The sequence below is a fragment of the Palaemon carinicauda genome, chromosome 30, assembly GCF_036898095.1.
Source record: "Palaemon carinicauda isolate YSFRI2023 chromosome 30, ASM3689809v2, whole genome shotgun sequence".
NCBI lineage: Eukaryota > Metazoa > Arthropoda > Malacostraca > Decapoda > Palaemonidae > Palaemon > Palaemon carinicauda.
This window is the reverse complement of record NC_090754.1, coordinates 508,658-524,790: the sequence shown is the minus strand read 5'-3', so window position 1 is coordinate 524,790 and position 16,133 is coordinate 508,658.

Here is a 16,133-nt window from a genome sequence, read left to right as displayed (position 1 = left end):
ATTGCCTGTGTGTGTTTGTGTATCGAAAGAATGTTATTCTAAAGGCGGGAAGTAGGAATTTTGTTTGAAAGTAATTAACTATCAATTGATCAGTATCATAATATTTTCGGCAATGATTCCAAATTATAATTACGTTGTATACTCATTTGTTGTTATTCGATATAACATTCTAACAGCAAAGTTATTGGCTAAAATAATGAAGTTTTGTATAGTTTAAAAAAAATGTCCAGACTGAAAAACCTTACTTATACTTAATTCCCAAGTCCAATTACAACTCATTTTTGTTAGATAGCATATCTACAATTGGTATGCAACAATGCAGCATATATGAATAAGTATTTCAGGAAACTAGTTTTTGTGTGAGCAGTCAATCATCAGAGAGCAACTACAAATAATCTTCATATTTTTTTTTTTTTATATCCTCCCCTAGCTTACACTACATCAGGTTCGGTTAGGTGCATTTATGGCTTTTTTTATGAACTTTTGTGCCACCACAAATGAATACTACTGCGTTTTGTATATTCTATGAGGACAAGTCACTTAATGCTTGAAATATTTGCATGATGGAATATATCTATGATAGTTACTGACTATATGTCAATAACAATAAGACAAATTGGGTGAAAGCTGGGCAGATTAGGATGTCTGCATTCACTTATACAAAATGCAATATTGTTTTAATTGCTTCTATGGTATGGAACACATGATTCTATGTTCCCACTGAATAAGCTCTGGTTCCAGCTGTAATTTCTTGGTTAACAAGCAATTACATTCAGTTGGTATTAAAAATGGTTGATAAGAGATATCAAAATTTCACAGTTGTCTTTATTTAGATTATAATATAACCCTAGGAGTATAGTGTAAAAACTGGACTACAGTGACCAAATGCAGTTGTTTAGCTTACTGAATATAAATATTTGCTGAAAAGTAAAGAAAAATTTTCATTATTATAATTCTAATTCAAGAATCATTCATATATACAATGTAAATTAAACGCCCCTTAGTTTGATGTCTATCCACTATTATTATTATTATTATTATTATTATTATTATTATTATTATTATTATTATTATTATTATTATTACTAGCTAAGCTACAACCCTAGTTGGAAAAGATAGATGCTATAAGCATAAGCAGATTGAAGTATTGACACCCACAATTCAATCGCGCTCTTGTTTAGATGGCTTAGCATGTCCGTGGCTCTTCCGCGTCCCATTTACGAACCATAATTGCCCATAGGTTGTCTATGGGGTTGAGGTCGCACCCCTTTGGTAGCCAGTTTATTACCTGGATTTCTGGATGATGCTCTAACTAATGTGTTGGTATGGATGGGGCTATTACCGTACACTAGAACGATTGGGTGTGGATTGGGAATGGCCTTGGCTCACACTGTGAGAAGGAGGATATCCACATAATCCTAACTCGTGAACCTTCCAAATAATCACCCAACTCTACAAATGATTACGAACTCTTCCACTCATAGCTCTTTTCTGAATATTTGTCTCACCATAGCGGGTATTCCGTCACCTCCAGCAATGCCTTGTTCGTGCTTCCACTGATGTATTTTTTTTTTTCATCTGTATAGATTACATTTTTCCAAAAAGGAGTGATCAATGTGGAAATATTATAAAGGAAATTCAAGCCGATATTCCAAGTGTTTCTATGTCATTTTCTCTTTATTGGTTAGTATGTGATTATGAATATCAACTTCATGGAATCACTGCCTTGATGATTGACTGCTCACCCAAACAATAGTGTTTCCTGAAATACTTATTCATATGTTGAATTGTTGTGTACCAATTGCAGATATTCTATCTAATGAAAACGATTAGTTACTGGACTCGTGAATTGGGAAAAAGTAAGGTTTTTCAGTCTGGAAAATATTTCCAAACTATACCAAAGTTCATTATATAAGGCAATAACTTTACTGTTGGAATGTTATATCGAATACCAAAAAAAAAAAAAAAAAAATGGGTCTATAAACGTATTTATAATTTGGATTCTTTGCCGAAAATATTATGATACTGATTAGTCGATGGCGAATTACTCTGAAACAAAATGCCTCCTTCCGCGTAACAGCTCTAAAAACCTTCTCTGCCATATCCCACACTTTACGCCTTTAGAATCCCTCTCTTTTAATATATATATATATATATATATATATATATATATATATATATATATATATATATATGTATATATATATATATATATATATATATATATATATATATATATATATATATATATATATATATATATATATATAAAGAGAGAGAGAGAGAGAGAGAGAGAGAGAGAGAGAGAGAGAGAGAGAGAGAGAGAGAGAGAGAGAGAGAGAGAGAGAGATACTCCTAGCTTGTGTTTTAGAGAGATTTTTAAGTCGGGACAAAATAGAATGCCAAACTAAACATCGATAATATTTGTAAAAAGGATGATTGCAAGTTAAGTATTATTATAATGATATAATGAGGAACTAAGAAACTATATTGAATTTACGTTGATACATAACGTTTTGTGTTTTCCCAGCCATCACAACTCACAGCTCTAGCAAGAAGTACTTGCCTACCCCCCTGCCTTGCGTCTATAGATATTTGGGGTGACAGAGGGGGACTGGAGTCGACAAGACTTTGGCATTTGACTGTACAGTGGTAACGTGTTTTCCTAGCATTCGCATAGCAAGAGATCGATCCCTGCCCAGGACCGTGAGATTAAGGTGTTTCCTGGGAAGGCTACTGCTGTGGTAGGGCACCACAGATGAGGGTTGGGCTTGCCCGGCTGACGTTCTGGTGATCATCTATTCTGATGGAACTGGAACTGAAACCAGACACCTTTAAATACACTCGTGTATATATGCATAATTATATGTATATATATACATATATATCTATCTATCTATCTATCTATCTATCTGTCTATCTATATATATATATATATATATATATATATATATATATATATATATATATATATATATATATATATATATATATATACAGAGAGAGAGAGAGAGAGAGAGAGAGAGAGAGAGAGAGAGAGAGAGAGAGAGAGAGAGAGAGAGAGAGAGAGAGAGAGCGATTTAATGATAAATGGAGGAGATTTCATGTCAAAGAATGTCTGCAAGAATGATCTATACCTCCAGCTTAGATAAACTTTATCATTTTACTAATTCACAAAAAGGGATAAACAAAGGACTTTAAAAAATACAGCCAAATACATTTACTCTCCGTAATATATAAAGTATTTTCAAAGATCATATTAGGCTGAATCGTAAGACAGCTAGACTTTAATCAACGAAGAGAACAGGCAGGCTTTAGAAGTGAGTATTAAACAACTGAGTATATCCATGTAATTAACTAGGTAATGGAAAACTCAACAAAATATGACAAACATATGTGTAGGGCATTTATAGAATATGAAAAATCTTTTGATTCTGTCAAAACCTCAACAGCAATGAAAACCCTTCAAAGACAAGAAATAGATAAATCTTATGTTAAAACACTCGAAGATATCAATATAGGAAGTACAGAGATCCTAAAACTACAAAAAGATAGTGAGAAAATTCCGATTGAGAAATCATGTAGACAGGGAAACCCATCTCTCCTAAATTGTAGACTAACCTCCAGAGATTGTTAATTAATGAATATACGTACTAACGACAAACAGTGTTTTCCCAGGACAAGAGACCGAAATTAAAGGAAGGATAAGCATGGGATGGACAGCTTTTGGTAAACAAGAGTATATCAAGGAAAATAGAGTGCTACTTTCTCTGAAAAGAAAAAATATCTAATCAGAAGGTCGTACCAGTATTAACTTATAGATCAGAAACTTGGAGGTTCACTAAAGTCGTAGAAGATAATTTAGTTACTACTCAAAGAACTATGGAAAGAATAATGATGATAACACTATCAGACAGAAAAAGAACTCCATGTATAATAGGGCAACCTAAAGTAGAGGGTATTCTAATAACATATAAAAAAAGAAAAAAGAAAAAAAGAGAAATGTACATGGGTAGGAAATATAATGAGAATGACAGATAATAGACGGGCATTAGAAATAACAGACTAGGTCTCTAGAGATTGCAAAAGAAAGAAAAAAAAAAGAATCAGAGGTAGGAAGGAAGAGAAGACGTTGGGTTGATGAATTAAGAAAGTTTACGGGTGTGGACAGCTATAGAAAGACCATGAACGCACGCAAGTAGGACGTGTCTGGAGCCTGTGTTCTTCAGTGGTCTAGTAATGTCTGATGATGATGATACATATATGCACTCGAGTATATGTATATATATATATATATATATATATATATATATATATATATATATATATATATATATATACATATATATATATATATATATATATATATATATATATATATATATATATATATATTTATGTGTATGTGTGAGTGTGTGTATGTGTGGTGTGTGTGTGTGATTTGTCTTAGATTGTGCGTGTATGGTACATTATGTGTTTGCATTCAAAACTTCTATAAAACCTTACACCTGAAAACATGGCAATTAGACATTGCTAGAGTCAGTTTTGGCTTCATCACGCAGTCAAAATGTTTCTACGAATTGTCCTCATTTTCATTTTGTTACAATTAGCTAATTGCTATTTGTAATCACCTGAGTAGGAAACCGCTCAACGGACTCTCATTCTGATAATTTGTATGATAATGATAGCAGTCCAAGGCAGAGGAGGAATTGGGTGATTTAGCCAACTATATAATACAGTTGAATTTTCTGTGAAATAATTTAAGAACACAATTTTAATATCACTTTTGATAAGGATACACTAAAGATGAAAGGATCATAATTTTCTATCATAAAAATTGGACTGCGGGAGATATCGAAGCCATCTAAATATGATTTACAATGCTCTTTTTGTTTTTGTAACGTTTAGTTAGAGAATATTCGAAGACCATGTTTCCTGGTATAACGATAGGGTATAAGATGGTTCTGTTGGTACATACATTTATGCGTGCGTATGTTTATTTATAACCATTTCCCATCTACTCATTTCTTCGAAGGTCAGAGAAAGAGTAACAAAGAACAATATAAAGGTCTCATTGTTGTTACCATCAGTTACGCCAGTGACTCCTGAGGATTTCCAATTGGTGTCTGCTATTGTAAAATATCGGCCAATAAATTTTCCGTTTTTTCTCCCGAGTGAACATAAGGGCCTTTCCATGGGAGGCTGGAGCCATTATTTTCTGAAGGGTATAGACAATTTTTTTTTAATGTTTTTATCTCGGTTTCTTTTTGAGATTTAATGGTCTTGCTTTGTTTCTTTTTTATTTGTAATTCTTCTGTTGAATTTAAGTTTTATAAGTGTGGGTTATATTAAATCTTTTTTTATTCAGTACAACACCAGTCATATGTTTGTCAAAAGCTAATCTTATCATAAAAATTTGATAGAAGCGTAATGTTTGAAGACATGTCGAAGAATTTTTTTATGCTTATAATGAATTTCGTCAGAGGCTCCCTTTCCTTCCCCTACCCCATCTTATTCCCCATGAATGAAATATGCATTAATCCAAAGAAGAATATTTATCCAGTCCCGGCCGTCATAATCAAAACTTCACATAATCAATTCGCTGAAACTTAGGCGCTAAAACTATTGTATTGTTTCAGTTTCGTGGAAATGTTATTCGGCATTATTGTCATTGATTAGCATATAAGAAAAGCATCAAGGAAAGAAGAGGAAAATGAAGTAGTGATGACAAATGTTAATTCATGAGTAATATCTTCAAAGAGAATTACGTGTGTTGAGCATATCTAGTTTTATTGATCCCTATGCAGTCTACTTCTTAAACAAAGAACGCTTTTTATAGGAATTCGTTGAATAGCGTTTTTGGTATAGGTACCATTACTAAAACTACTTCTATTTATGCTCGATCTGCCGGAATTCAAACTGGGATGATTCTATATTTGATTGTCTTCTTACCACTATGGCCAAAATACAAGAAGATGATAGAAAAGCCTCTTTTGTCTTTGTTGGTAATTTCAATGCTCACCATAAGGAGTGGTTAAATTCTGTTTCTTCTATTGATCGCCTTGGGTTATGAGATTTAGACTTTGCCTCTGAATCAGGCTGTGAGCAAATCATAAGTGAAGCTACTCACAGATCTGATAACTGCTTGGACCTAGTATACACCGACTCCCCTGGCATTATTACAAGTAAGGTTGGTTCTCCATTCGGGACATCTGACCATGCCTTGATTTCATTAGTAGTGAAGACTGAGCAGCGTGTCCCTGATGCATCATACTCATGTAATATTTATATAAAATCTCAAGCTGACTGGAATGGGATTTTGAGTGATCTTTTACGATTGAATTGGTCAAAGTTGTTTACTAGTGTTGATCCCGTTGTCCCTTTGAATGAGAATCTAGTCAACATAATTAATAGGCGTATCCCTTCCCATGTACCAAGGTACCGAATGAAGGACAAACCCTGGTTCATTGATGATTGTAGACCTACTTATTTGGAGAAACAGGAGGCCTATCATCTTTGGAAGGGTAACAGATCAGATTTAACATGGAATAACTATACTCAGATTAGAGCTTTTGCTGAGAGAATTTATGCTTCAACTGAAATGGTATACAATTTATCCATAAAAGAGACCCTTTCTGGTACAACCCAGTAACATATGTGGTGGACTACTCTTAAATCTGCACTATTTGGTGTAGACTCAACAGTTTCCCCTTTACTTAAACCAGAGAGCTCTGTCACTCACTGTCCAAAGGAAAAGGCAACCCTTTTGGCTGATGTGTTTGACAGTAAGCAGAGTAATGAGAAACTTGATCTTCCTCATTCCTGTTTTCCTGAGGCTAAACTAACTAGTTTAGATTTTCGATCTCGTGGAATTAAAGCTGTCCTGATGGTCCTTGATGGTTATGGAGGTGTAGAGCCAAATGGCATTTTTCCTTTGTATTTTTTTTCTTTTATAAAAACTGCAGATTTCTTAGCACCAAAGTTATCTGTTATTTTGCGCCATTTGATTAGAAGAGGAGCTTTTAGCACTTGTTGGAGAATCGGTAATGTTACTTCACTATGTAAATGAGTTTTTGGTAGCTCAAGTCCAACTGATTACCACCCAATTTCCATAACTCCCATATTATCTAAAGTTTTTGAACGTCTTTTGGCAAAACGTCTTAATAGGTTTGCTGAAGGTAATCATCTGCTCCCTAGTTTGCAATTTGATGTTTGTAAAGGCCTTGAAGCACGTGATGCCCTTCTTATAATCTCCAGTGATATACATCCTTGTTTTCATACTTAAACAGTTGAGAGCAGGTGGATCGTTTCTTAGCATTATTATTGAATTTCTAAGCAATAGATCACATAGAGTTGTATATGGGCACCATAGTGAATATAGGAATGTGATATCTGGTGTTCCTCTGAATAGTGTTCTTGGCCTATTACTTTTCAGACTATATAGACATGAGACGTGGTTTGCACTAGAAAACAAGCTTGTTGCATATGCAGATGCTGCTGCACTCTGCATCAATTCCATCTCCTGAATGTAGATCTGTGGTTGCCGATACCCTCAATAGAGATCTAGCTAAGATTATGGCAGGAGACACATTATGGGGTATGAAGTTGAATCCTAACAAAACTCAAAGTATGATTGTAAATAGGTCAAAGATAGTGGCTCCTAAACATCAGGATCTCAGCATTAATAATGTTTCTTTAGCTCTGTATGGCTCTTTTAAAATTTCATGTGTAATTCTGGACAGAAAATTTACTTTTGAGAAACATATTAGGTCGGGGTTTTCTTCTATTGCACAAAAAAATTGCCTTATTGAGAGAGTTTTTGAGGATTTTCGGTGATCAATCTATTCTGAACAAATGTTTTAATTCTTTCATTCTACCTTGTTTTGAGTATTGTTCTCCTGTCTGGTCTTCAGCTGCTGATTCTCATCTTAATTTGTTGGACAGGAACTTGCAGTCTATCATATTTTTTCTTCCTGATCTAGATATTAATCTCTGGTAACGTTGTTCAATTAGTTCGTTAAGCATGTTGCATAAGATTTTTCATAATTCTGATCATCCCGTACATTCAGATATTCCTGGACAGTTCAATCTTGTTCGTAATACTAGGCATGCAGTTAATTATAATAGTCAGGCCTTCTCCACCATAAGGCTTAATACTACACAGTATTCTAGAAGTTTTGTTCCAGCTGTGACCAAGTTGTGGAACAATCTTCCTAATCGGATAGCTGAATCGATTGAACTTCAAAAGTTCAAACTTGCAGCGAATGTTTTATATTGAGCAGGTTGACATAGTCTTTTTATAGTTTATATATGAAATATCTGTTTTAATGTTGTCACTGTTTCTTTAAATATTTCATCTTGAATGTTCATTGTCTCTAAGATATTTTATTTATATCCTTATTTCCTTTCCTCACTGGGCTATTTTTCACTGTTGAAGCCCTTGGGCTTATTGCATCTTTCTTTTCCAACTAGGGTTGTAGCTTAGCTTGTAATAATAATAATAATAATAACTATCACTATTAATAAAGTAATCCAAGAATACTAACTATTCAATATTCACAGGATAAAAGTACTATATGATATTTACAATGCTTGTTGCAATATACTAAATCTTCATATCTAATGGTATAATGCCCATTGCAATGACTTTGTTAACTAAACTCACTTTAAAAACAGAAGAATAACAGAAGTGTTGCTGAAATAGAGGTTTGCATGACTAAAATATTCGCAAATCACTTTCATGTTCATGCGAACTATATATGTTAAAAAAAAAAAAAAAAAAAAAAAAAAAAAAAAAACAATCTGCAGTAGATACAGACTACAGTACCCGTAAATATAATGAGGGCGGACAGGGTAACAGCTGAAATTGCCTAACCTGATGGATCATCATTAGATTGGAATCACAAGATTTGGTCCTATAGCATATTGCTAGGGCCAGGGAGGTTATTCATCACCAGTGTACAGTAGGGTGACGATGAAGTTGAAAGTTTAAAGAGGCGCTGAAAAGACCACCCGTTGAGATACTACCACTAGAAAGTTATTGGGTCTTTTGAATGGCCAGGCAGTACTAATATACATTGAATCTCTCCCGGGTTATGTCTTATTTTTACTTTTGCCTACATATACACCGAATAGTCTGGCCTATTCTTTCCATATTTTCGTCTGTCTTCATACAACTAACAACACTGATATTACCAAACCATTCTTCTTCATTCAAGGGGTTAACTACTGTACTTTAGTTGGTCACTGACTACTTTCCTCTTGGTAAGGGTAGAGGAGACTCCTTAGCCATGGTAAGCACCTCTTCTAGTTTTGGGTAGTGCCATAGCCTCTGTATCTTGGTCTTTCACTGTCTTGGAGTAAAGTTCTCTTGCTTGAGGGTACACTCAGGCACACTATTCTATGTTGTTTCTCTTCCTTCTGTTTTTTTTTTCATTTTTATAGTTTATACTTGAAAGATTTATTTTAATGTTGTTACTGTTCTTAAAATATTTTAATTGTTCATAACTTCTTTTGTAGTTTGTATATTGCCTTTCCTCAGTGAGCGATTTTCCTTGTTGGAGCCCTTGGGCTTATATCATCCAGCTTTTCCAACTATGGCTGAGCTTAGCCCGTAATAATAATAATAATAATAATAATAATAATAATAATAATAATAACACAACAACAACAACAACAACAATAACAATAATAATAACCATAACCATAACCATAATCATAATCATAATCATAATCATAATATTAGATACAGTGCACTACCTGAAGTCCGATGAAGGAACTACCTCCATACCTGCACTGCCTAATCATCAATAACCATTGTTTTATGAGGCTAGGCCTTGCGTGAAAGGAGATGGGACTACGGGTTGATCATGCATTTGTATAATAGATAAAGTAGATGTAAAATCCATTGAAGTTTAAGTTAATGAAAAAAAAAAATCTTAAAACTTTAGCATACATCATAACTTAGCGTGCCTTTATTAAAAATTAATCAATAAAAATGATTTTTACAATGGTTTTAAAATCTTCCCCCGAAAAGAAAGAGAGAAATCCAGTGAAGGTCCTCACATATATTTTTTTTGCTTTTTTTTTTTTAGAGAACCTTCACAAAAGGACCCAAAGAATTTCAAACAGGGTGAAATTTTGGGAGAAAATATTTGGTGAATTCTCTGGGACTCGATGAATGGAGAGGTATTTTTCTGACTATTCACTGAAATATATTTTTCATTATCTTTGATGCATAATTATGACTATTAACAGCACCAGACATGACAACAACAACAACAACAACAACAACAATAATAATAATAATAATAATAATAATAATAATAATAATAATAATAATAATAATAATAATAATAATAATAATAATTAAAACTTTCTTTGAATTGAACAAAAATTTTAGAGAAAACGTACAATAGTGTTATTCTAGCAGACATTACTGGTTTGATAGCAATATTTTCTCTGTAATTTTGGAAACCCATATAGAATTCCAGATCTTGAACCTGTTGCATATACAGTAAAAAGGGAGAAAAAGCTATTATCTTCAGGAATAGAACATAGTTTTAACATTATTATTATTATTATTATTATTATTATTATTATTATTATTATTATTATTATTATTATTATTATTATTATTATTATTATTATTATTATTATTATTATTATTATTACTTGCTAAGCTACAACTCTAATTGGAAAAGCAGGATGCTATAAGCCAGAGGGCTTCAACAGGGAAAATAGCCTAGTGAGAAAAGTAAATAAGGAAACAACGAGAGAAGTAATACACAATTAAAATGAAATATTTTAAGAATAGAGGCTATGTCATTATCCAAGACCAGAGAACAATGGTTTGATTTTGGAGTGTCCTCCTAAAAGAGCTGCTTACAATAGCTAGTCTCTTCTGCCACTGAATATTGCAGTAAAATATTCTCCTTGAGGGAGAAGGAATTGTTTGGTAATGTGTCGTCATGTGCCTTACCTTATTGCCTTATTTTATGTTTGGGTTCCCCCAGGTCCCTCAGTGTGAGGAACCTCGTATATTCACCAGAGTTGCTAATGCATCTTCCGGTGTATTTTGCATCTTCCAGTCTTGGATGGTCTGGGATGCATCTTAGGTGTTTATCGAACTTATTCTTAAACACATCTACGCTCACTCCTGATTTGTTTCTTAGATGAGCTGGCAGCGCATTAAATAGTCGCCGTACTATCGATCGATGCTGGTGCGTAGTGGATTAATGTCCTGTGGGCCTTTCTTAGTTTTCCTGGTATAGTTTTGGGCACTATTAATCCACCTTGGCTTGCTCTTTCTGATATTTTTAGCTCCATGATGTTTTCACCAATTCCTTCGATTTGCTTCCATGCTTGTATTATCAGATAGTATTCTCTTCTCCTTTATAGACTATACAATTTTAAAAATTGCAGTCTTTCCCAGTAGTCAAGGTCCTTAACTTCTTCTATTCTAGCAGTAAAGGATCTTTGTACATTATTTGTGCAATATCCTTTTGGTAGTGTGAGTACCATATTGCATTGCAGTACTCAAGTGTACTAAGTACATAAGTTTTGTGCAGTATAATCATGTATTCAGCTTTTTTTGTTTTAAAGTGTCTGAATATCATTCCCATTTTTGCTTTACATTTAGCCAACAGTGTTGCTATTTGGTTGTTGCATAACATATTCCTGTTTAACATTACAGCAAGGTCTTTCATTTCTTCATTGTTTGTGATTGTCTTGTTATTAGGTTTCCTGTATGCATCTACCATTCTTTCTCTGTTTCCATAACTTATTGATTCAGATTTATCAGAGTTAAATACCATCCAATTTATCTCCGCCCATTCATATATTTTGTTTAGACGTCTTTGTAATGGGTTCCTATCTTCATCACAAGTAATTTCTCTACTTATTCTTGTGCCATCGGCGAAACTTCTCACTACAGAGTCTTTAACATTACAGTCTATGTCTGAGATCATAATAACAAACAGCAGTGCAGCTAATACTGTACCCTGTGGCACGCCAGATATTACCTGAGCTTCATCTGATTTTTCGTCATTTGCAACCACTCTCTGTTTTCTGTTTTGTAGAAATTCTTTTATCCATTTTCCTATTTTTCCCACAATATTATGCTTTCTCATTCTTTTCTCTAATATATTATGGTCTACCTTGTCAAAGGCTTTTGCAAAATCTAGATAGACCACATCTGTGTCTTTTTCACTTATCATATTTTTATATATGTTTTCATAGTGTGCTATCAGTTGGGTTTTTGTACTTTTTCCAGGCACAAAACCGTGTTGACCTATGTTAAATCAATTATTTTTAACCAAATGATTCATTATATTCTTTTTTATTACCATTTCATACACTTTCATGATATATGATGTTAGTCTAACAGGTCTATAATTACTTGCCTCTAGTCTTGATCCACTTTTGAGAATAGGGATTATATATGCTAATTTATGTTTAACATATATCTCCCTCACATCTACACTTTGTCTTAGCAGTATTGCAAGCGATTTCGCGATAGTGTGTGCAGTTTTTTATAACAAAATCGCTGTAACTTATCTGGGCCGGCCACTGATCCATTTTTAATTTTGCTTATAGCCTGCACAATATCTGCTTCATTAATATCTATATCCATTAGATATTCAATATTTTCCTCTCTCATTTCTGTTTCATTATTCTCTTTCACATTTCTTGGCGTGAATTTACTCTTATATTTTTCTGCTATTATGTTGCATATTTCCTTTTTTTTATTTGTTAGCCATCCTTTAATTCTTAGAAGGCCTATTTCTAATCTCCCTTTATTCATCTTTTTTTGCATAGGAGTAAAGTACTTTGGGGTTTTTCTTGATATTTTGAAGTGTCCTTTCTTCTAAGTCCCATTTTTTCATTTTCTTTCGATTGTATAATCTTTTATTCTGCATTTTCTATCTTACTTTTTATTTCCATCATTTTCCATACATTATTTTCTTTTGCAATATTTCTCTTCCACTTTCTAATTTTCTGAAATAAGATCCGTCTGTCTCTTGCTATGCATGTCTGATGCTTATTTTTTTTAGGGGCATATTTTTCAACAATTTTCATCAGTATTTTGTACAATATATCTGTATTTACCTGTATATTATCACTTACTAATACATTTTTCCAATCTTTGATCAATTCTTCATTTATTTCTGACTATTTTATATTCTTACTATAAAAATCATATTTTCCATATTCTTCCCATCGTTTTTTGCTTTGTTTATCTCTGCGTTCACTTACTTTGGACTGTTCCATTAATTCTATGACATTGTGGTAATTCACCTCATTCACAAATACTAAATCTAGGACATTGTCGTTTCTTGTTGGAATGTGGTTTATTTGTTGCATATTATATTCCAATAGCATATCTTGAAGCTTTTCAAATTGCCTCTTATCTTCTGCGCTACTATTACTCTCTTTTTTATATGCATATATACAACCACTTTCTTCTATCCGTTCTTTCCGATCCACGAAAGGAAAGTTAAACTCTCCGGATAGGAGTATAATCCAGTCTTTATGATTTCTACATATATCATCTATTTTTTCTATTATTATGTCAAACTCCTTAGTATTTGGGGGTCTATAAACTACCATATTCACTAGTTTTTCAAATTCGAATTCTACCGCAATCAATTCACATTCTGTGTTGCTGTATTTTTCACAGACTTTTCTTTGATTTAGGTCTCTTCCATATATTGCGGTTCCCCCTTGATTCCTATATGTTTTGTCTGATATATATGTTTGGAAACCCTTTATCTGGTCATCACTGCCAGTCTCTTGGGAATACCATTTTTCATATATATTTAATATATCTATTTTTCAATTTAGGTTAGTTCTTCTAAGAACTCTATTCTTTTAGAGTTACTTGAGACTAAACCCTGTGCATTCATCACTATGATGGTTTGTGTTTCATCCCCGTTATCTAATATTGGTGATAATATGGATTCTCCCATGATTCCTTCCTGTTCTGATATGATATTCTTTTCTTCAATTCCAGGAATTCTGCCATTAAAAATTCCAACTTTTCTATTATATTTGCTCTTTCGCCTTCATGTTTATTTTTGTGTGTATACCTGCAATTATCCCCATATTTCCACCAACCCCTGGCATTATAGATGCATTCTTTGTAGTTTGTCTCTAATTGTGCATATTTGGGTTGAAAGGCATCATATTTTTGGGCCTTTTGTGCATAGTGAGGTATATACTCGGCTTGTCTTTTTTTTTTTTTTTTTTTCATTTTTGCTTTATTTTTTCTTGTCTGTTTGCTTTTGAATTTTCTGACTTTGAGTCAAGGTTGCAGGATGCATATTTCGCCAATTTTTGTTGAATTTACATCCTTTTCCTTCTTTTAGGCTTTTGCATATTTTTGGATGGAGATCTCTGCATTCGTCTTCATATCCATCTAAATATTCACATTTACCATATATTTCATAGTTATGGCATACCTTTGGATGCTTGTAGTAGCATCTTTCGCCAAATCTGCAATTCCCTCTTTTCAGTAAATTGCAGACTATATCTTTCTTTTCTTTTTTTTCTTTTTCTTGCTCTTCCCTAAAATTATGTAGGTCTGGGTAGAGTCTCTTGGGTCTATTATTTGTTTCCATCTGATTATTTATTTCTTCGTAAGTATGTTGTTGAATGGCATATGTTGTATCCATGATTTCCTCTGCATCCTTACACATATCCTGTTTATTTCTTCTTCTTCTTCTTCTTCTTCTTCTTCTTCTTCTTCTTCTTCTTCTTCTTCTTCTTCTTCTTCTTCTTCAACTATTTGCAGATTCAGTCTCGCCTTTATCATATTTTCTATCCAGACTATGCATGTTGAGCAGAATACCTTTGTGTCTTTATTATTCATTTTTTGTTGTACTTCAGGACAAGAAGTGTGTGTTGGTACATGACATGCATCGCATTTCCTTAATAATTATTGTGGATTAAGAATACAGTACCACATCTTGCATGTATTGTACCATTTTGGCATTCTTTTTCACAATGCATCAATCAGCATATTCACTATATTGGACTTTCTATTGTTCTTGAATGGAATATGCCGATTGATGTAAACTTTCTTTATAAGTCTCTTTATCACCTGGATTTTTTTTGGAATTTCTTCTATTATTTTGATGATGTTTTCTGCAGACCAGCTCCAGTTTGTTGGATCATATTGTTTCAATATGTTTGAGAATATTTTTCCATCACACTGGTTGGAGCTGTTTGCGACCTCTGTTATCAGTAGATCTAGTTCTTGTTGTGCCAACTCATGGAATTTACTCTTGGCCTTGCTGATTGCAGCAATATCCCTCTATGCCTTGCTTGTGTTAGAGGCTGACATCTTGTTCAGATTTTTAGTAATTCACAAGATAACTATCCTATGCCGACATTTTATCCCACTTTTCTGACCTCAAACTAATCACCAACTATTCACAAAACTTGCACACGATAGGCTTTTGTTATTCGCATTAAATCAGCTGATTTCTCGGATCACAAAATGGGACTCACTAGCATACAGTAACATTCACTCAGAGGGCAGAGGAGAATATATAAAGAATAGGCCAGCCTATCCAGTGTATGTTTAGGCAAAGGGGAAATGAGCCATAACCAGAAAGAAGAATCCACTGTCTGGCCAGTCACAGGACCCAATAACTCTCTAGCGGTAGTATCTCAACCGGTGGCTGAGATGTGGCAATTGTCTTTTGAAATATTTATGGATAAACTTTAAGGTAGACCACAAACGGTGAGGCTGAGGAAGTTCTTTACAGTCAAATACCACAGTTATACGGTGATATCATAAAAAAAGATTTGAAAACAAAGAGTGATTCTGTAGTAGAGATGAAATACAAATAATTAAAAATTAGGAAAGGAAGAAATGTAAACCGGATAAAGGAAAATGAACTTTCGTAATGAATGAATCAGTCTATGTGAAGATTATCTTAACACTTTATTTCATCGTATCTCGTAAACACTTTATTTTAGTTACCCTTTCCATTTCCTTATTTAGTGCTTGTATGATTTAACTAGCTACCCCTCTTTTTCCAATGTGTAATCCTGTCTTTTGATATTCTCTGCTTGTTACGTCATAAGAGGTAGACGTCTACGATAATAATTAAAGGTTTGCATGA